This window comes from Puma concolor, chromosome D1 (genome assembly GCF_028749965.1).
Source record: "Puma concolor isolate L17-30 chromosome D1, mPumCon1.1.hap2, whole genome shotgun sequence".
NCBI classification, from domain to species: domain Eukaryota; kingdom Metazoa; phylum Chordata; class Mammalia; order Carnivora; family Felidae; genus Puma; species Puma concolor.
Genome location: NC_141676.1, coordinates 51,486,238 through 51,508,750, shown reverse-complemented (window position 1 = coordinate 51,508,750; position 22,513 = coordinate 51,486,238). Strand labels below are relative to the sequence as shown.

General features: G+C 45.5%; 1 protein-coding gene and 1 long non-coding RNA gene across 4 annotated transcripts in view; one reads left to right on the top strand and one right to left on the bottom strand.

Moving 5' to 3' along the window:
* The window catches only part of SYT9 (synaptotagmin 9), a 200,019-nt gene that overhangs the window by 170,039 nt on the left and 7,467 nt on the right, over positions 1-22,513 (top strand). The gene's annotated exons all lie outside the window — the stretch shown is intronic.
* LOC147576678 (uncharacterized) overlaps positions 7,276-22,513 on the bottom strand; it is a 38,609-nt gene continuing 23,371 nt past the window's right edge. The window contains exon 3 of the long non-coding RNA XR_015241033.1: positions 7,276-9,723. This is a non-coding gene — a long non-coding RNA (uncharacterized LOC147576678). The remainder of the gene's footprint in view (positions 9,724-22,513) is intronic.

Sequence of the window (22,513 nt, the reverse complement as noted above, 5' to 3'; positions counted from 1 at the left end):
GTTTGGATATGGTCAGATTCTGTCATCAGCTTTTGAGTTAAGATTTTCGAAAACTCAGAAGAAAAAAATAGGTACACATTTTCAGTTGCTGGGAGCCTAGATAGACTCAGTGTATTTGAGAAGCTCTCTAAAATGCTGTTCTGACGATGCAGTCACAAATGGTAGTAAGGGAAGGACTCAGAGAAAGATATGCTCACTGATGTCTTACATGGACGTGTATGTACAAAGGCTGAAAAGAAAACCTTTTCAGTAAGGTTTTTCTTTACTGAAGTAAGGAAGGCACATTCTTGCCTTTGTCTTAATACCTGTTCTCTGTCTCTGTCTTACCACCTTACCTCATCCCCATCATTTTGCCTCTTCACTGCACTCCCACTCTCTAGAAATATGGAAACTTGCTTACCTCCCCACTTTCCTAGAGGGGCCCATGCCAGATCTGAACTTAGAAATCTGGTCTTCTGTCTCTACTGGGAAGCTGGGCTCCTTCACGGAACCATGGACTTGACTCAGGGCTACTTGTTTTCTACAACTGAGACACTTTGAGGCATCATGCAGCAATTTTGCTTTCATCAAAGCTTTGCTCAAAAAAAAAAAAAAAAAATGAGGTTATGTGCCTCTTCATATTCTCATGGGCTAAGGATCTCCCAAAGCTCCTGACACTTAAAGCATCCTGGAGGGACGTGTGTCCTACCTACCACTTGGGTTAACTGGCCATGTCACATCTTTCAAGGCACAGAGGACTTTCCTTGATTTGGAGGACACTGTTTTCCAACCGCAAACAGAATCCCTTCTTCATACTGGCGAAAAACACCATCTCCTTTTCCCCTAGTGATGTCTGTCTAACCTTCCAGCTGTGATTCCCTCCATTCCCCTGATGTCTGTCCACAACAGCTCTGGGCTCGGTGTGGTCTGCCCTCCTGGAAACAACATTTTCTAGCCAACATGAGCACCACAGGATAGCGAATCAAGTCTGGAGCCCACATCTGCTGGACCAGCAGCCCCCACTGAGAACCTCTCCAGGTGAGAGGTGGTCCTGGAAGGAAGCCATGGCCTGCACCCCACCTGCTGCCTGTCACGACTCTGCATATGCTGTCAGCACTCTGCACCAGGGAGAATTGACCAAGATGAGGACCGCTTCTAATGATCTGGCACTCTGCCTATTCCCACACCAAGCAGGGACCTCGGGAGCATCCCCCCACGCAGCCCGATCTGGTGTTAGCCTTCTCCTCCTACTCGTCCTGAGCCCAAATCAGTATTGTCGGTGGTATCAGGCCCAACTTTCAGGACACTTGTCACTATAAGAACCAGAGTCAAAGCCCCAAGAGTAAGTCTGGAGCTCCAGGAGGTACTCTGCACAGGCCTTGTGCTGCCAACACTGTGAGTCTAGACTACTTCCCTTGAGATCCTGGCCATCAGCCTCTCTTTCCCCATACCTCTATTCCAGCACTGGCCCCTACCCTCTCTAGCTGCCCACTCAAATTGGTCTCCCTCCTTTATAACGCTGGGCTTCATTGGACTTCTGTCAGCAGTCTTCTTCAATCCTGCTGCCTCCATGTCCCCAAATGATCACATGAATAATAGAACTTTTGCCTCAATGCCAAGTGATCACCAAAGAGCAGATAGCCCTCTCCTGGGCTTCTGGCCTCAGCTCAGCTGCCCTTTGCTGCCCTCCCCTGGCCATCAGCATCACTGCAGGTAACCTTTCAGTGCTCTGATGGCTTTACTGATGCTCTTACTCAATAAACATTTATTTGGGGCCACTCTGTACTACGCAATGTCTAGACACTGAGGATTCAGCAATACAAACACACACCACTTTCTTTCCAGGAGCACGGTCTAGTGAGGAAAAGTGGAAAGACAGAGACACAGAGAGACAGAGAATGGATGAATTGTAGTGGACCCCTGGGGATGCCTAGATTTGCTCATCATTCCACAGACTTCATCGCCCAGAACCTGCACCTAACACCCCTTCTCTTCAGGGATGGAGCTGGGGACCTTTGACCTCCCTCCAGTAGTGGAATGTGCCAGCCCCGTCTGCCTTCTTCCTCCGGGGCATTTTATAGTTTGTTTTCGTTGATAAACCAAATATTTCTGAACAGGTGCCAAGCATTCTGACGGGCACTAGAGATACAGTGGGGAAAATGCTAGCCCCATTGCCCTTGGAATTTATAGTCTAAGGACACAGACAAAGTAAGTAATCAGACAGATTGTTTGGTAACACTTATAGTAAGCATTTCCTTTTGCTATGTTCTGCCTTGTTCATATCTAGTAAGAGTCCTGCACAGCAAAGATTGGGTACGGGGTCCATTGTTTTCGGGTAGAAGGAATGAACCAGAGAGGAACATAGCTTATACACGTGGTGAGCATCTTGGGAAGTATTGAATGCATGCCAGAGGGTGCAGACCAGAGGCCTAAGAACCAAGCCCATTGCCTCCAACAAGCTGTGCTGAGACCCACAGCTCCTGTGCCTTCTCAGCTACAGCACACCCAGCCCTTCCTGACATGGTCACATGGTCTTGTACCCATCCTCCTCATCTCCACAGGCAGATCCAGATGTGTGAGATCTTTAGCAGGTTTCTGGCCAAGTCAAGAATGACTCGAGCAGCATGGTCCAATATTGCAGGAGCCCTGTCTGCTCTGTTCACCTATGTATATACCCAATCCTTCACACAGCACCTGGCACATAGGAGGCACACCATAATTCTGTCAGTGGTTGTTGAATGAATACATGAGCTTTGCATAATTATCTGGCAGGAGCGTAGCTTCTGCAAAGAACTTAGTCATGACTGGACTCATTTGATCAGTGTAGACAGCCATTCTGATTAATCCAGACCTGGATTTATAACCTAATTTTGTGTATTGGCCACCAACAGGGTATAGACTGCATTGTAGTGGCGGTCAGGGCCAGGGGTACAGAGCAATAGCGAGAACACATTCCCCAGGTTCGAGAGACGAGCCTCTGCAAGGGCCATGCTCCCTTTGACGGGTCCTCGTGGGTCCCTGTGCTGGTTGGTAGCGACTGACTTTCACTGGATCTGGCAGGGGCTTCACCACATTTTGCTTAAAATTACAGCTGGTTTGTAATTTCGGCCTCAGACAGTAATTACAGCTGCCGGAGCTCCTTGGAGAGATAATTACAGAAAGGATTCAGCACATTCATTTTATCTACGCACTTAACCATCAATTAAATCATTACCGCCTAATCCTATTCCAGAGTCTAGAAATGTTCTGTGAATGTATAATTTTGAAGGCATGAAGTTTGTTTTCAGATGGTTTTAAGTGAAAAATTGCCCAATTTCCAGAACCAGTGGAGGCCCGCGTGTGCCTCCCCTGTGGAGTCAGAGCCAGGGATGTTCTGGTCTTGTGGTGGCTGCTTCCCTGGAAGCCAGCCATGGGAGGGGTCAGGCGGGAATGGATTGGCAGGCGGTACCCAGCTTTGCCTTTGATCTCCCATGAAGTTCATGATCTTTCAGAGCAGGGTTACTACAGGGACCTAGACGTCAGCTGCTGGGGCCAGATGAGAGAGTGGCTCATCTTGCCAACAGGCTTTCAGGAGGGCCCTCCCCTGCTGGGGTTTTGTAGGAGCCCTAGGCCACCGTCCACTAACTGAAAGCCAGGGATGAGGTCTTTTCGGTGCAGGAACCATGGTATTAAAAACACAGGCTCTAGAGTCATACCACTGGGCTCATGTTTTGGCTCTACTGCTTCTGAGCTCTGTGGCCTTGGGCATGTTTCTGAACCTCTCTGAGCCTCAGATTATTCATCTCAGCACAGCAATAGACCCTCCCAAATGGAGCACTTTGAGACTTAATGAGAAGTAATGTGGCGTGTTTGTTTAACACAATGTCTGCCCTTAATGGATACTAGGTACGTTTTGATCACTGCTGTTATTTAACATACAAGTATGTCCAGGAAAAGGAGAGAAGCAGAAGGGAAAACTGGACTGTCTGTAATGTGCTGCCTCAAGCCCAGTGGCTGATGAGAGCAGGGGGCACCAGGCCTCAGGCTTCACTGACCAGCTTGGACTTCACAGCTGTGCCATTCGACCTCCATCTCCCTCAGTGGTGACCCACCAGGAGCCCCCGACTCCAGCCTTGCTTTGCCCCTTCTGCCTCGACCCTGCCTTCTCCTGGCTCCCGCTGGCTCCCAGAAGAAGCCTGCTGTCCTCCTCCATCTCCAGCTGTTCTTTTCTATCTCTTGTATGAGTTGGTGGGCTCACGGTTAGACACATTCATGCCCCAGGTTTCTGTTTTAGGCCACTTTCTGTTTCCTCCATACCACACAAAGCAGCTTTTGGGGACAGGGGGGCTGGTGACCTACTGGGATACAGTGGATGCTAGAGAGACAATTCTTTTATTTATTTATTTATTTATTTATTTTAATTTACAGGCAAGTTAGTTAGCATATGGTGCAATAATGATTTCAGGAGTAGATTCCAGTGATTCATCCCCTATATATAACACCCAGTGCTCATCCCAACAAGTGTCTTCCTTAATGCCTATTACCCATTTAGCCCATCCCCTACCCACACGCCCTCCAGCGTGTTCATTTGTTCTCTGTATTTAAGAGTCTCTTAAGTTTTGCCCCCCTCTCTGTTTTTATATTATTTTTGCTTCCCTTCCCTTATGTTTTTCTGTTTCATATCTTAAATTCCACATATGAGTGAAGTCGTATGATATTTGTCTTTCTTTGACTGATGTAGCATTTTGCTCAGCATGATACCGTCTAGTTCCATCCACATTGTTCAAATGGCAAGATTTCATTCTTTTTGATTGCCGAGTAATACTCCATCATGTATATATACCACATCTTCTTTATCCATTCATCCATCTGTGGACATTTGGGCTCTTTCCATACTTTGGCTATTGTCGATAGCACTGCTATAAACATTGGGGTGCATGTGCCCCTTCGAGACAGCATACATGTATCCCTTGGATAAATACCTAGTAGTGCAATTGCTGGGTCATAGGGTAGTTCTATTTTTAATTATTTGAGGAACCTCCTCCATTCTGTTCTCCAGAGTGGCTGCACCAGTTTGCATTCCCACCAACAGGGTAAAAGGGTTCCTCTTTCTTCACATCCTCACTAACATCTGTTGTTTCTTGTGTTGTTAATGTTAGCCATTCTGACTGGTGTGAGATAGTATCTCATTGTGGTTTTGATTTGTATTTCTCTGATGATGAGTGATGTTGAGCATGTTTTGATGTGTCTCTTAGCCGTCTAGATGACTTCTTTGGAAAAGTGTTTATTCATGTCTTTTGCCCATTTCTTCCCTGGATTATTTGTTTTTTGGGTATTGAGTTTGATAAGTTCTTTACAGATTTTGGATACTAACTCTTTATCTGATATGTCATTTGCAAATATCTTCTCCCATTCCGTTGGTTGCCTTTTAGTTTTGCTGATTGTTTCCTTCACTGTGCAGAAGATTTTTATCTTGATGACGTCCCAATAGTTCCTTTTTGCTCTTGTTTCTCTTGCCTCCAGAGAAATGGTGAGTGAGAAGTTGCTGTGGCCGAGGTCAAAGAGGTTTTTGCCTGCTTTCTCCTCTAGGATTTTGATGGCTTCCTGTCTTACATTAGATCTTTCTTCCATTTTGAGTTTATCTTTGTGTATGGGGTAAGAAAGTGGTCCAGGTTCATTTTTCTGCATGTTGCTCTCCAGTTTTCCCAGTACCATTTGCTGAAGAGACTGTCTTTATTCCATTGGATATTCTTTCCTGCTTTGTCAAAAATTAGTTGGCCATACGCTTGTGGGTCGACTTCTGGGTTCTTTATTCTGGTCCGTTGATCTAAGTGTCTGTTTTTGTGCCAGTACCATACTGTCTTGATGATTACAGCTTTGTAATACAGCTTGAAGTCCAGGATTCTGATGCCTCCAGCTTTGGTTTTCTTTTTCAGGATTGCTTTGGCTGTTCGGGGTCTTTTCTGGTTCCATACAAATTTTAGCTCTATAAAGAATGCTGGTGTTATTTTGATAAGGATTGCATTTAATATGTAGATTGCTTTGGTTAGTATTGACATTTTGACAATAATTTGTTTCTCCTATCCAGGAGCATGGAGTAGTTTTCCATTTTTTTTTTTTTAATGCGTGTTCTTCAATTTCTTTCATAAGCTTTCTGTAGTTTTCAGTGTGTAGATTTTTCACCTCTTTGGTTAGGTTTATTCCTAGGTATTTTATGGGTTTTAGTGCAGTTGTAAATGGGATTGATTCCTTGATTTCTCTTTCTGTTGCTTCATTATTGTTGTATAGAAATGCAACTGATTTCTGTGCATTGATTTTATATCTTGTGACTTTGCTGAATTCATGGATCAGTTCTAGCAGTTTTTTTGGTGGAATCTTTTGGGTTTTCCATATAGAGGACCATGGAGAGACAGTTCTTTTAATAGTCAGGGCTTGCTAGGCCAAATTAGTTGTCGAGACTCTGTACCTAGAGCTGGGATCCCAGAGATGTTCTCTGCACCATGGGGCCCTGGGGAAGTCCCCATTTGGAAACCAGCTTTTCCAGATGCAGCACCACTCCTGGCCAGTGTCTGGGCTCAGCCTGCCTCACCCTTCTGCACACAGTATGTGCACCTTCTAATGAAATTGCTAAAAAGTCCAACTCATGTGGCTAGCATGGCACTGACCACAGGATGGGCTTCCCTCCCCACCCCTAACGTAAGCAGCAGTTACGTGGCAGCCCCAAGCTGGGAACCAGCCCCAGGCACAGCACTGCCAAGGTGCCAGATGAGCCTGGAGCACCCCCCCCAATCCTACAGCTGTGAGCCTGGAGCACCCCCCCCCCCAATCCTACAGCTGTGTAGCTGTAGGGAAGTGAAAAGCTCCCACCCAGTGATGTCATGGAGCCGGATGTCCAGTCTTTACACCCATAGGTGATCGTGGTTATTGTTGGGAAGATTATTTAACTGCCTTCTAGAACTGTAAGAATTAAATGAGTTAATAAATGTAAAGCACTTATAAGAATGCCTAGTGTCTAGTGTATGCTCAATAGATACTAGTTATTATTGTCATTGTTATTAAAGGAGAAACCAGGCTCCACAGGGCTTATAGAGTCCTGGCCAGAAACACTGGGAATACCTGACCCCTCCCTCCCCAACTTCGGGACCTCTCGGAAGGGCCAATCCTCCTGTCCAGTGGTGTCCAGGCCCAGTGACATCATGACAGCTTCCTGATCCCTAAACTTAGCATTTGGTACCACAGGTACTCATTCTTTAAGTACCTGGATCCTGGCACTGCCCAGAGGGGAAGAAGAAAAAGCCCTCCCTGCCCACCCTCCGCAACACCCACCACAGACATGGCCCCTGTGTTGACTCCCTCAAGGAGATACAGGCAGGGGATACTCTGTGAGCTCCCCATCTAGGAACTCAAGGCTGGTCCACTGGGACCTCCCTGCTCCTCCTCCACTCTTCCTGGGTTATGTGGGGAGATGGTTCCTGCCCTGCCTCTCTGTGAGCCCACCTTGGTCTTGGTCAGTCCCCCAGGTGTCTTGCAATGATTCCTAAATAAACAAATGCCCATGCAGTGGACAGGAAGGACCTGATCCTTGAGAAGAGCTAGGGAAGGAAGCGTAGGGCACACCTTGGCACTGGCACCACCTGGAATATCCACCCTGGGTCCCAGCAGAACCTGACCACGAATGCAACATGACTCTCACTCCTGGAGCCAAAGGGCACCCATATCCTTTTGCTTTGGCATATGGGGTTTGGCGACCTGCGAGTGTATGTGAGGCTGCAGGACAGGTGAGAACACTGGCCAATGGAACTCAGGTTTTCCAGTGCTGTGAGATGCTATGTTTTGGGGTCTGGCCAGTCTCAACCTTATAACTAGAGCCCTTTGGAGCAGGAGACAGATGCAGCCAGCTTCCCTATGCTCCAGTGAATGCATCTGGAAATTGCCTGCCCACTACGTCTCACTCTGGCACCTCACCCCGATTCTGTCTTTTCCTCCTGCCCTCTCAGACTTTCTGTTACAGGTAGAACCCAAATTCCTTAGTGTGCACACAGAGGCCTTCACAACCTGACCCCTCCCTTTCTATCTGGAGTCCCAGCCCATCACTGCCCCTTGACGTTTTATGCTCAGCCACGCCTCACTAGCTGCTTCTGGGATGTGGAGACACTGTGTTCTGTGATGTCCCTCTGCTTTTGCATGGGCTGTTCCACCCGCCTGAGATACCTCCTCAGAACTTCCCCTGCAAATGTGTACTTCCTTCAGATTCAACCCAAGTATAGCCTCCTCTCTCTATGTATACCTTTGTGATAGCTCCCATAATGGGATTTTGTCATTTCTTTTTAAGAATTTTTTAAATGTTTCTTTATTTTTGAGAGAGAGAGAGAGAGGGTGCAAGCAGGGGAGGGGCAGAGAGAGAGAGGGAGACACAGAATCCAAAGCAGGCTCCAGGCTCTGAGCTGTCAGCACAGAGCTGGAGGCAGGACTCAAACTCATGAACATGACATCATGACATCATGACATCATGACCTGAGCCGAAGTCAGACACTTAAGTGACTGAGCCACCCAGGTGCCTGCGATTTTGTCATTTCGTATTCATTTTCCTGAATAGACCATGAGCTCCCTGAGAACAGGGAGTGGATCCCATTCATCTCTGAATCCCTAGACCCTTGTATAGGCCCCAGCAATGAGTAGGTGCGTGGTATTGGCTGAATGAGAGAGAGCCAGAGGGCCTGGCTTCCCACGTGCTCGGTGTGAGGCGTGCGGGGCCCAGTTGACTGACCCCCACACTGGGTATTCTTCACTGACAGCCACTGCATGATTCCAGCAGATTTCAGTTCAAACTTCTACCCACTGAAAAGCTGAATGGAAAAGGCCCAGGTCTTGCCCCATGGCATGGGATCTCCCTCTTTGGAAGGGCTATTAGGGAAAGTCTGTAAGGTCCACAAGGAGAAAAATACAGCCGGGCTTCAGAGACCCCAGACTCCGGGATATTTCACATTTTGAGATGATTTGGTGACCTCACTTGTGCAGCTAAGGAGGCAGGAGATGGAGAGGCAGTGGGGATAGAGGCTGTGGCCTCCAAAACGTCTTCAGGGTCTGTTCTCAGAATAGCCTTTGCCATCCAAGGTGTGGTTCTCAGGTGTGGGGACCTGGCTTGAAGCGCGGGGAGGGGGGAACATCATTGCCCTTGATGGCATCTGTGAAAAGAGCACTGCCACAGATCTCGGCCTCTGCGCCCTCGCCACAAGGCAGAGAACGGGGCAGTGGCACACAACGCCCCCTCTGAAGAAGAAAGCGGCCCATGCGTGCTCTTGTGCTGGCTTCAGCAAGATGACTGTGCCCATTTATTGCAATTTCATGCTGCGATTATCTCACTTCAATCTATGCTGAAAATGGCAACTGTACCCACTGTGTCTCCAGCGTGGTGTAGTACATAGTTTTGTTTTCCAGACTTCCTGAAATCGTTGGATAAAGGGGAAAAATCTCCTCTGCTACAGAGCACAAAGAACTCTCTCAAAATAAATCACCTTTTATAGGTCCTCCAACATAATTTTGCAGCAGGGCACGCCGAGTTGGAGGCCATTTCTCTGCAGCTTTCCTGGAGAGCTGAATCTCCCTCACCACTCCCACTGTCACCACCACTGTCACAACAGCTGGCTGTGGCTTCACGATGGGATGGGTTGGCACCCAGGTGAGAGACCTACCTGGACTGGCTGTCAGTGCGGAGCAGTGGCAGGCGGGGGGCAGCAGGGGTCTTCGTCATGGCCAAGGATGTTCCTGGTGGTAGCAGGGAAGAGAGGTCGAGGGAAGGCAGGTGGTTTGACAAGAAGATGGAGAGGCAGGGGCATCAAGGAGCAAAAGAGACAGTGCCCCACCCCAGCCTGGGACCCAGGGAACTCACAGGACAAAATGGCCTTCTGCTGAGAGGACTGCAGAGCCGTGGCTTCCAGGGAGAACTTAAGGCAGGGAGGCAGGTGGAAGGTTTGAATAACGAGTCAGGGATGATAGAGGATGGCATGTGGAGAGCCCCAGAGGAGGGCTGCAGATGTTTCGGAGAGGGGGTTTGTTTGGGGAAGGGGAAGTACAGAGCAGGATATGGGTGACAGGGTAGAGACACGAGGTGACTGGACAGTGGGGGCAGAAGGAAAGGGAGTGAGGCCTGGCAGCTTCAGCCTCAGGGAGCAAAGTGTGCCTTCCCTGGAAGAAGTAAGGTGACCAGGCTGTCCTGGGGGTGGGAAGATAAAGCCACAACAGCCCTGAGACCAGCTGCTCTTCCCGAGTTGTCCACGAGGGACTTAACCTGAGCCATCTCTCATCCACACATCCATTCATTCATTAATCACCCAGTGTTCGTGAGCCTTGCTTGGGTCTAGTGTGTCCACAGCCTTTCTGCCACCTTAAATCCTTACCTGCCTGCCTGACCGCCACCTCCCCTACTGCTGCCCCAGACTGTGCCCATCTAAGCTGTCAGTCACTGTCCTGCCTTCTCCCTAGTGCCGGTCGTCACCCCCCACCCCCCGCCGCCCCCGACAAGCAGCAGTTCCTTACCTGTAACATAGTACCTCAGATGAGTAATAATATCACGTTAGCTTGCCTACATCAAGCACCTACTCTATCCAGGGCGTGGTGCTAAGTGCTGTACATGTATCATCTAATGTCACCCTCACCCTGTGAGGTAGACGATAGCATCTCCCCAGATAAAACAACTGAAGCTGAACTAACTTTTCCAACATCATAAGGCAAAGCCATGATAGAGCTGGCATGGTAGCTTGTATTATTTGTCCATTGTTACATGCCCGCTACACTCCTTAAGGGTCTTATACTCTGGTTGCTCTGGGTGAGGCCCTGTGACTTGCTTTGACCAATAGACTATGGGTGGGGTCACAGCTCCAAGTGGGGGCTTTCAGAAGCATCTCCTATCTCTACTCATCCCCTTGGGCTTTTGGCATATGTCAGGGAATTACCTAGGCCCTGGAATGAGAAGACACAGAAGCCGACTTCCACCTGTCTGGAGCCAGATCCGGCTGAGCCCAGCAGAGCCACAGACAGCCCACAGACCCACGAGCAAGAAAGACGTGTTCATTCTTATAAGCAGCGAAGACTGGGGAGTTTTTATTGCAGCAAAAGCTGACTAATACAGATTTTTCGGATTCCTGCCCCGATGCATCTTGGGCACAGACACCAAGGCCATTCTGACTGGGTCTGGATGTGGACCTCCTCCACCCTCTTAGGAAAGGCTCTCTCTGCCTCTGTTCATCAAGCTGAGTCAGGCAGCCTATAGCTGTTCCAGTTGCTCTCTTCTTTTTCTTCCCCTCCCCTCTTCCTAGAAACAAATCTGTATGGACCTACCCAGTCTCTCAGCAAATCTCTCAAACCTGCCTCTCTGCTGGTCAGGCAGCTACATCAGTCAGACACAACTGGGTCCTCACAGGGTCAGGCAATCTATGGATCACATAGCCATCCTGGTTCTAAAAGATTCTTCCTCTGTGCTGTTGTTACGCAACTCAATTAATAACGTAAAGCTAAAACAATGCCTAAGGATTTTTGGAAAATTATTTCATTTTCCTCCTGCTGGCTCTCATGCCCTCTCCCTTGTGACCTCACATTCTCGAATGATTTGTCATATAAGTTTTTTTGCTAATTTATTTTTCAGTTGTTTTGCTTCTTCTTTTTCTCCCCCACCTAATCAGCTGCTGCTTCAATATAACCATAATTTTCAAAACCAGTAGGACATGCAGTGAACAATATGCAGTAAAATTGATTAACTGAAACCCTTTAAAAAAAAAAAAGTCCTAAAAGCTAATGGACTACTCTTTTTTTTTTATTTTAGCAGTCCTGTTAAGTTCTGTGGGGTTTTCCCGCAAATGTGTTTTTAAATGTTGTATCCTGATAAGACTAAACTTTGTAGCGGCAAAGATTTGATTCCTTCAAAGTAGAACATGATTTTCTCTTAATGCCAAAGGCTCTGAAGTGAAAATTTATGTGTTGCTTATGCAGCATTCCTTCTTCTGATAAAATAATCCCACTTGCCTTGAGGACCCACCCTACCTCCCTCTCTGCCCCTGTGGTTTGGGAGGACGTAACCACACTCTCTGCTCCAGGAATGTGTCTGTGTCCCCCCAGGCTGTGTCCGGTCAGCACACTCCGGCATTGGTTCATTGGTCACATTGGTGATGTGATCTAATTTAGGCCCAGGGAGTGGGCCCAGGGAGGGAGCTGACAGGAGTGTGAGCTGGGAAGACACTCCAAACTTTGTTCCTCTAAACTCCAAGGGCTGGCCGTTGGCACGTTTATCATCAGTTCCTATGGCAGTCTTCAGCTGTCCTGATGTCTGCCCTCCCACATTCATTCAGCCAGCATTCACTGAGCACCTGCTGCATGCCAAATGCTGTTCCAGACACCGGGAATGCAGTGTTGAATGTAAAACTCGCATTCTGATGGAAGGAGACAGACAAACCGTGAACACGTAAACAAATGGGTCATGATAAGTTCAAAGATGAACATACAACAGAGAGATATGATGGGGTGAATGGAGCCACCTTGGTTTTGGGAAGTGACACTAACAGGGACCTGGGACAAGAAGCAGACCACAGAACAAAGACTTGGGAAGAGCAGAGAGGAGGTGGTGTAGCCAGGACAGGGAGTCCCAGGGATTCTGGGTTCAGGCAAGGGGAGTGGCTGCCCCTGGGGTTTCTACTCCCCCACCCCTCATCGTGAGCCCCAGGGGACTGGAATGGAGCTCAGTCTCCTCAGCCTGTCCACTCTGCTGGCTCATCTTGTCTCCCAGGCCAGGTGCTCAGGGCAGAGCTATGAGAGTTCAGCTTCTTCACAGGTAACACCAACCCCTAATTCATGCAGGAAGAACCACCTTTCCCAGTACTCTCTCCATCCTTGGTCACTTTTCTCCCTTCTCCCTGAATTTCCAGCCCCTTTGATGAAAGTCCTGGGTCCTCAGGTCCTACCTGTCTGAGCCTCTGCCTTTGTGTCTGCCCTTGTTAATTTCCTTTCCCCACACCACTCAGCAATTCTGTGTCTCATCAGTCCTGCTTGTTGCTTACTTTCTGCCCCAAGTCGCGCTCCTGGTTTCTCTGCTGGTCATTGTCAGAGGTCTCTGACCTGCTTCTTCAAGCCCACAGCCTCTCCCTGCGCTGCTTACCCCCAGCATGGACCCAGCTCCTCTGCAATTCCCCAAAGCACAGCTAGCGCCCGGAGCCAGTGTTTAATGAAACCTTCCTAAGGGCTGGGGGTGACAGGAATGACTGCAAGACCAACAGATCATAAGAAACTGAAAATCCTATATCAGGGAAAGAAACATCCACCTCAGGTCATAGTTGTCTCTGCCAGTGGGAACCTGCCTGCAAGGAAGACACTTTACTTCATTAAGCAGAACAATACAGCCTCTCAGGCCAAGATAAGGTCTGGGCCTTTAAGCTCCCCAAGGGACTCCTACCCCCAAGAGCTTTTCCCCCAGGGCCTTGCAAATACTCCTATAGGCGTTTCCTGCAGCAGGGAGCTGGGCCGACTGGAAACACAAAGCTGAAGTCAGCTGTCTTTCCACTGCCAAGTGGTCAGTGTGCCTGGAGGGGCTCCTGGTTCTAATTTACGCAAAGGCCCAGTGTTAACAGCACTGTGCAGAGAGATGCATTCCATGGCCAACTATCAGTCAGATTTTTCAGAAAAGAGCAGATACTCAAATAACAGAAAAGTGTGCTGATAGGTGTTTTTGTTTGGTTTTGGTTTTGCTTTTGCTTTTTTTTGGATGTTGTGGGAAGCTGAGATGAAAAGTTAATGGTAGGGGGGCACCTGGGTGGCTCAGTTGGTTAAGCATCCGACTCTTGATTTTAGGTCAGGATCTCACAGTTTGTGGGATCGAGCCCCGAGTCGGGCCCTATGCTGATAGCACAGAGACTGCTTGGGATTTTCTCTCTCCCTCTCTCTCACTCTCTCTCTGCCCCTCCCCCACTCATGCACACATGTTCACACACTCTCTCTTGCTCTCTCTCTCGAAATAGATAAGTAAACATTAAAAAAAAAGTTAATGGTAGGAATAATACCCAAAATGTTGATATTGTGAATAACTTAATATAAGCCTCTAAATCTTTGGGGGAAAGAAAGTGTCTTATGTCATAACCTTTTTTCAAACAACAAACATGTTTAAGGATCTCTCTCTCACACAGAAAACTAAGCTATAAGATATTATATTATTTTTAAATTACCACATATTTAATGGACTTTTCAAAACGTAGTTCTGTTCAACCTATTAGATGTATTTATTCCATACAACGACATCCCAGTATTTAGGCTAATTCTGAGAACTTCTCCTAAGTTAAGGGAAACACATCCATAATCAGAGAAGGAAAAGGGAGCATGATAGGCCTGAGTAATTTATGGGGGAGACCCCTGCTTGAGGCCACCATGCAGTGGGTATTTTCTCTCTCATGGTATCGCAATAGACTATGAATTCTACAGCTGTTCTCTTTGGCCTGTGTAAACTCAGTGTGGTTGACCATCTCCTGGGTCATACCTGCTGAAGGGAGTATCCACCACTCAGTTCAGTGAGGCTGGTCCCAACAGGTGCCCGGGAAGGAGGTCCCCCTCAGTGCCTGCCCTCCCTCCCTTAGGTAGTCTATGCTAGCATGTCCACAGCCCCTCGGTTGTTTCCTTCTCATTTTAAGCCACTCTCCTTAGGCAGGAGAACTCAGATTTTACCAGGTCTCCCTCCTTCAAAAGCTTCCACTGGCTGGCCATGCCTATTTATGGTGCCTAAATTAATTTTCTATTTTTCACCTTTTCTCCTGATGCTTCCTTAACCTGCTGTACCTTTCCTCTACATTCTTACCATATAAATCCAACATAATCCTCAGGGTTTAATAAGTGCCACCTCCTCTGTGAAGTCTTAAGTGAACTACACCCCACTTAGAATGAAGTGCTCCCATGATACTGTGATTGTGATTCATATTGATCACTTACTGCCTCTAGCTTTTGCTTTCTAGTGCGTTAGAGTCATCTGTCTTCTCTCTTGACTGTGAACCCCTTGAGGTCTGAGATTACGCTTCCTCCCCATGGTGAAAAGTAGGGGCTTTCATTATTCACCCAGTTGATGTATTTAGCTGGCATGAGCTCATTGCTGGATCTTTACTGCAGAGGGTGATTGAGCCTTTCCTCTGTGGTCCCTAGAGAAGTTTCCAGAATGTGATCATCAACAGGCAGGAGGGGGACTGGTCAGTGTGAGAGTCCTGAGGGAGGATTGAGACTATACATAGAGTCTGCACAGCTCTTCAAAGTGGGTAGAAGCACTCAGAGGGGAGGGTACAAGTCACCCACACGTGCAGCAGGCTGAATGTGTCTCCCTTCAAGGTCTCCCTTATGTCAGGCAAATAAAAGCTAGAGGATACTGGGGTCTTGTTGTTTAGCCAGAAAATGCCTACCATCTGTAAGTGGTAATGGTGATATCCTGGAGTCAATTTCACAGGTGAGCAGATCGAACATCCATTTTATTGTATACTAAACATTGGTGGGTTGGGTTGTAGTTATGACTCTTCATTCATTATCTCTTTGGTATTTATATTTCTTGCTCTTCATTATTTTTCAGAGTTCCATTTGTCCCTTTTTAGGAAATTCTGAATGTAAATGCTCTCATCCTGTCTCAGGACCAGCCAAATAGAGCTCTCAGGAGCCAAAACCAGCTACCTCCTCCCCACTGACCAACACTTCTGCAAGGCCAGGGTAAATGAGGACTATAAAGGCAAGAGGGGTGCTTCACCTGCTCCTACATGGTTGCTCCACCCTGGTTTCCCTGCTGTCCTATCCAGTCTCTGCACTGCTTGCAGGGTCCAAGTCCTAAAGTACAAATCTGACCACTTCAATAGCTGCCCTTTGTTCAGATCAAGATCACGTCCCCTATCTTGCTATCCATGGTCCTCTGTGACCCTGCATCCATCTCCTCCTTGTACTTTATGTTGATGCCATGCCCGCTATCTGGTGGCCCACCCCATACTTTTTGTTCAGCCCCATGCCCTTGCTCCTGATTTGACTTCTTGTGCTGTCCTTGCTACCTCTCTTTGCTTGGCTACATCCAGCTCATCTTTTAAGCATCTGATCAGTTGTCATCTTCTTTAGGAAGCATTCTGGAGATCCTCCTACTAGGTGTTAAATGTCTCCTGTATGTGTTCTCGCCCATTGGTCCCCTGTGCCTACCCCTACCATAGCATTTGGTGCCACTTGATATTATTTGTGTACGTGTCATCTGCAGTACAGCCAGCTGCTCCTTGAGGATAGCAATTGTTATTCATCATTGTGTAACCAGTACCTGGCAAAGTACCTGGCACAAAGTCAGCATTGAATAAATTCTTGTTGGATAGAATTCCAATTTCTTCTATCTTACAGCTTGGAAAATGATTGTTGATTTCTTAGATGGACTCTGCATGTCATATTTTCAAAACTACAGCTACAGTGGTTCTATTAATTTATAAAAGTAACCCAGTGTTAGCTCTGAAAGCCAAAGAACCTCCACTTTCTTGAGGAGAAAATGAGCTCTACCTACCTTCCAGCTCTCAGTTCTCCAAGTGCAAGGCAGCACCCGTGAGAATTACAGTAATGCCGAGTTCCCAGTCTTTGTCTCAGGTGAGATTTGTGACAACAAAAATGCCCAGAGCGTTCTCATAAAGGTCTCTGTGACAGAATCATCTTAATTTAAAAAACAGATTGGGGGGGGGGGTACCTGGGTGGCTCAGTCAGTTGAGTGCCCCATTCTTTATATCAGGTCAGGTGATGATCTCAGGATCGTGGAATTGAGAACTGCAACATGGAGACTGCTTAAGATTTTCTCTCTCCCTCTCCCTCTGCCTCTCCCCCCAATCAAAAATTAAAATAAGACAAGACAAGACAAGGTAAAATAAAATAAAATAAAATAAAATAAAATTAAATTAAATTAAAATAAAATCTAGTCACTTTAAAAAACAAACAAAACAAAAGAGGTTGGAAGAACCATGACCATGTCCTCTAGAATTTCTCCATGTTTGGACTTAATGATGCTGGCTGCTTATCTCTGCAATCTTTCAAGATGCCTCTTTGCATTATTTGCATCATTTACTGTCTATATTGTGACATTCTATTCAAGTCATACTCAATCAAGTTTCCTTTAAAACAATCACTTTGCAGAAGGATGTGGGGGATTTAATCATTTCTTTATCAACAAATATTGATTACCTACAATGGGTATACATCTGTGAGAAAAAATAGACAAAAATTCTTACCCTAGTGGAGCTTAATTCTAGCAGGAAAACCAGAAAAGAAACATCATAAGTGAGCATATTCTGTATTATTGAAGCTAATAGTCACTAATCAATAAAAAGAAAAATAAAATAGGGCAAGTAAGGGGGGGACCAGAAGTATGGTAGTGGTTTTTTTGGTTTGTTGGTTGGTTGGTTGGTTGGTTGGTTGGTTGGTTGGTTGTGTTTTGTTTTGTTTTGTTTTTTAAGAGAGGGGGTGGTAATTTTAATAGAGATAACATAGCTCTCATGGAGAATTAAAACATCTGAGCAAAGGAGATGAGGGAGGAAGTCACATGTATATGCAGGCTGATGGGGGATGACCAATACAAAGGCCTTAGGGAAGTTTGTACCTGGAACACTGAAAACGATGTGGGGGTTGCAAGGGTGAGGGAGGGAAATAAGAGATGAGATCAGAAAAGTAAGAGGTGGGCAGGGCTCAGATCACATAAAACCTCATAGATCTCTATAAGGATTCTAGTTTATACTCTGAGATGAACAGGAAGCCATTGCAGGATTTTTGAGAGATGTGGGTGTGCCTGGGTGGCTCAGTTGGTTAAGTGTCCCAACTTCGGCTCAGGTCATGATCTCATGGTTCGTGGGTTTAAGAGAGATGTGATGTGATCTGAGGTCATAAGTGATCCCTTTGATTCTGTGTTGGGAATAGACTGTAGGGGGCAGGGGTATAAGGGGGGAAATCCGCTAGGAGTCTGCTGCTATTATCCAGACAGAAACAGTATAGGCTTGGACTGGTGTAGAAGTGGGGTAATGGCGAGAAGTGGTTACATTCTGGATATATTTTTGGAAGGAGACCTATAGGATTTCCTGATGTAGAGTATGACACAGAGAAGTGAAGGATGATTTCAATATTTTGGGCCTGAGCACCTGGAAGTGAACTGAGAAAGACAGCAGCAGGTCAAGCACCTGTTCAGGGCAATCAGATATTGAATATCTACAGGGAGACATCAAGTGGAAGTTAGATGCAGAAATCTAGAATTCCAGAGAAAGGTCAAACTGATGTTGTAAAGATGGTTGACATATAAATGGAGAAGAGAAGAAGTCCAAGGATTAAAAACTGGGACATTCCAACACTTAAAGCTAGGAAAAAAAGAGAAACCAACAGAGACTGAGAAGGAGAAAGTCATTGAAATGGTTAGAAAACCAGGAGTGTCCAAAGAGAAGAGAGAAGAAATTGTTTCCAGGAGAAGGGAGTTATCAGATCTGTCAAAGGTTACCAATAAGTCAAATAAGATGAAGACTGAGAACTGACATGGACTTTATCAATGTGCTGGATATTGGTGACATGGGATACTGCATTAATGGTGTCCTTCCAAAATGCTAATCTACCCACAATCTTTTTTGGAAAGAATCTTTGCAGATATATTCAGTTACATTAAAATAAGGTCTTATTGGATTAGGATCGTCCTTAAATTCAATGACTAGTGTCCTTATGATAAGAAGACCATGTGAAGACACAGAGAGAGCTAGCAAGGAGAATGCAGTGTGACAGCGGAGCAGAGATGGTGGAGTGATGCAACTAAAAGCCGAGGAACACCATGATGGTTGGCAACCACCAGAAGCCAGGAAGAAGCCAGGGAAGGATTCTTCTGTAGAGTCTTTAGAAAGAGCACAGCCCCAATGACACCTTGAATTCAAACTTCTGGCCTCCATAACTGTGAGAGAATAAATTCCTATTATTTTAAGTCCCCCAGTTTGTTGTATTTTGTTATGAAAGCCCTAGGAAATGGAGGCACTTGATGCCTCAGCTTGGGCTGCCGTGACAAAATACCACAGACTGGGGGGCTTATACCACAGACATCTATTTCTCACAGTTCTGGAAGCTGGAAGTCAAAGATGAGGTACCCCCAGGGTTGGGTTCTGGTGAGGACTCTCTCCCTCGCTTGTAGATGGCTGCTTTCTCACTGTGTCCTTACATGGCAAGTGGAAAGAGAGGAAGAGCACCAGCTCTCTGATGTCTCTTATATGGTGCACTAATCCCATCATGATGACCCCATCCTTGGGACTTCATCTAACCCTAACTACCCTGCAAAGATCCCATCTACAAATACCATCACGGTGGAGGTTAGGGCTTCAATATATGAATTTTGTGGGGTATACAATTCATTCCATAGCACTTGGTAAAGTAGTCCTTTTACATCTTTGTTGCTTGATTTCCTCATCTGTAAAATGGGGATAATAATAGTACCCACCTCAGAGAACTGTGGTGAGGAGAAAAGGAATTCATAGATGTAATATTCTTAGAACAGTACATACTAAATGCTATATATGATATTAGCTATTACAATGATTTATGAAACTAATCATTTCGTTTTGAAATTAAAGTACTCATTTTCATTTTTTCCATGTTTAATTCTCAATTAGTTCACTAATTTGACAGATTATATTTCCCTAAGCTGCTAAACACTGATTTCACACTTAATCAAATTCTCTTAAACATTTCAAATTAAAGAAAAGACCTTAAACATCTAGCAAGTAAAATTCTCCTAATACTTAAACACTGTTTAAGTAATTGATTGGCTAATTTCCCTAAACATTTCAAACTGAAGTCACAAATCTAAAGAGTGATTACATCAAACACTTCAAACATCTAACACAGTAGGTGTTAAACAAAATTGTTCTCAAGCACTGTTAACTCTTCCAATGCTAATAAATAAAATCGTATACTGTTAGATTAAACTACTTTAAGCATTTCAACATCTTAGAAAATAAATTTCTAAACTTAGTATATTGGATTTTCCTGAGCATTTAAATGTTCAGTAAATTTAACAAGTCAACTTTTCCTAAATGTATCTATTAAAATCATAAATCCTGTAATTTTTAATATATTATTATAAGCACTTACCTCAACATAAAGCAGAACTGTGATAACAAAATGTGTTCTTACACTCAAATAAATATAACTTACACAAAAAAGCATCATTACTTCATTGTTTGGAATTCTTGTTTGTTATACCTTGCTGGTGTTACAAAGTTAATTTTCTAAATAATACGATCAGAATTACCAAGTCTTTGGTAGCACCTGAGATTACAGATGGCCATTGAGAGGTCCAAGTCCCAAACTGCAAAGGTAGGATACCTGTGCATGGACATGGGGAAGGGCATGGATGGCCCCCTGGAATATTTCACCAGAGCTGTGCTTTAACAAAGCAAGTCCCTTCTTATGTTGGCTTATAGTTGGCTTCTAGGTGTACTGTCAGTGGGAGAACACCATGCTTTTTTAGTGGGATTGCATGTCACAATCCAGTGCATCTCATATATCCTAGGAACCTTTCAACTTTCACCCTGACCCAGTTTTTTTTATAACTTTTTTCCTTTTTCTTCTCCGACTTGGGAAAATGGAATCCTGTACACATGCACATGTGCAAAGTGCGCGCGCGCGCGCGCGCACACACACACAGTCTCTCCCCCACCCCCACCCCCACACACACACATAGCAATTTCAATCAGGCTTCTTGATGAGACTTCATTTACTCTCTTTTCTTCCTCAGTGGCCTGTTTCTCTAGCCATTTACTGACAACTGCAAGCTCTTGAAGATAGGGTGTGCATTGGTCATCTTTGTGTTTCTAGTGGTCCTCACATTTGCCTGGTGCTCCATAAATGTTTGTTGAATGAATTAATGAATAAATGTAACAAATTATAAACTCGGAGTAACAAACTCCAAATATCAGCTCAACTCCCATCAGGTAGAGTAAGCTTTGCCTTGCAATAATTCACTAACTTGGCCCTTCATCTGGAAACTGTGACAGGACTCTCCTATACCTTTTTAATGACACCTCACTTATAGCCCTTGCTTCTTGCTTGTTTCTGATGAACCCTTCTCAGTAACAATGTACATGTCACACATGCCGCCACCATTCACCACCTTTCCCCTCAAGGTTGACTTCACAGTGGATGTTAATACACTTTCCTATGAAGTCTGTACTGTTCAGAATTATCCTCTGAATTGGAAATCCTTTTTAGAAAGACTCTGTGATGGGGTGCCTGGGTGGCTTAGTCGGTTAAGCATCCAACTTCGGCTCAGGTCATGATCTCACAGTTCGTGGTTTGGAGCCCTGCATTGAGCTGTTAGCTCAGAGCCTGGAGCCTGCTTTGTATTCAGTGTCTCCCTCTCTCTCTGTCCCTACCCCACTCATGCTCTGTCTGTCTCTCTCTCTCTCTCAAAAGTACAAATAAACATTAAAAAAAATAAATAATAAATTAAAAAAAGAAAGGCGCCATGATGTAGTTGGCATTCAGGGTACGATAATTTGCTGTCCTGGGCATGGTACTTAAGAGCATACATTATGAACCCGTAAACACATGATAACAGATCCTGGCTCTGCCATTCACTACCTTTGTTATTTGGCCTTTCTCAGACTCAGTTACCTCTGTAAAAATGTTACTAATATTTATCCCAGAGGGTCCAGGCAAGCATTGAATGAAGTAAGCCATGCAAAGCTCTTAGGATAGAGAAGAGCACTTGAGTGCCCCACAAATAGTAGTTACTACCCAAGTGGACTCTCCTTTTCCAGCTATCACCCCAGTCTCCTGACTAAAAGAATAGTCACATTCACCCTGCTTTATTTCTTTAACATGATTCTTAAAAGGGTGAGGGGCAATGAAGAATAAAGAATGCCCGCTTCGGGGAAAGAAAAAAGAAGCTAATCATATTGTAAGCAGGAGGGCCTGATGTTTCTTCATATATTTCCAAAGCAGTGCTAAGTAATAGTCAACAAAATCATGAGATTTTTGTGATTTTTAAATAAAAATTTAAAATACAAGCTTAACAATAATAAGCCCATGTAAGATTGAATCATGTAATGAGTCACTTCAATTTTTGACAAGCCTCTTAGTTCAAAGCCCTTAGATACTTCCTGTAATCAAAACCCATTTTCAAATTCACAGGAAGATATTATCTAATGATCCACTCACTCTTTTCATGTTCTTAATTTGGGGTCAGTTTCAATGGCCTGTCTCACATCAGCTGTCATTTTTGTGATCGAAATGTCACTTCACATTACGGTTTTCATTGAGACAGTTCTCATCTTTGGTTTCAATTCAATTTAATTCAAATCGGATCTGTATGTCTCAGGACAATTCAATTCACTTAAATTCCCCTCTGTTCTGATAAGATTGTACCCACTACTTCCTGTTGATGCCACTGAAGTTCCTGATACCTTCCAAGCCCCTGGTGCTTCCTGGGAGGGCACTGGTCTGATAACAAGGACACTGCTGGTTCTGCCCACTGAGATGGGCCTGGTGCCAGCCCTGGAACCAGCTAGGCCAGACTTATGGC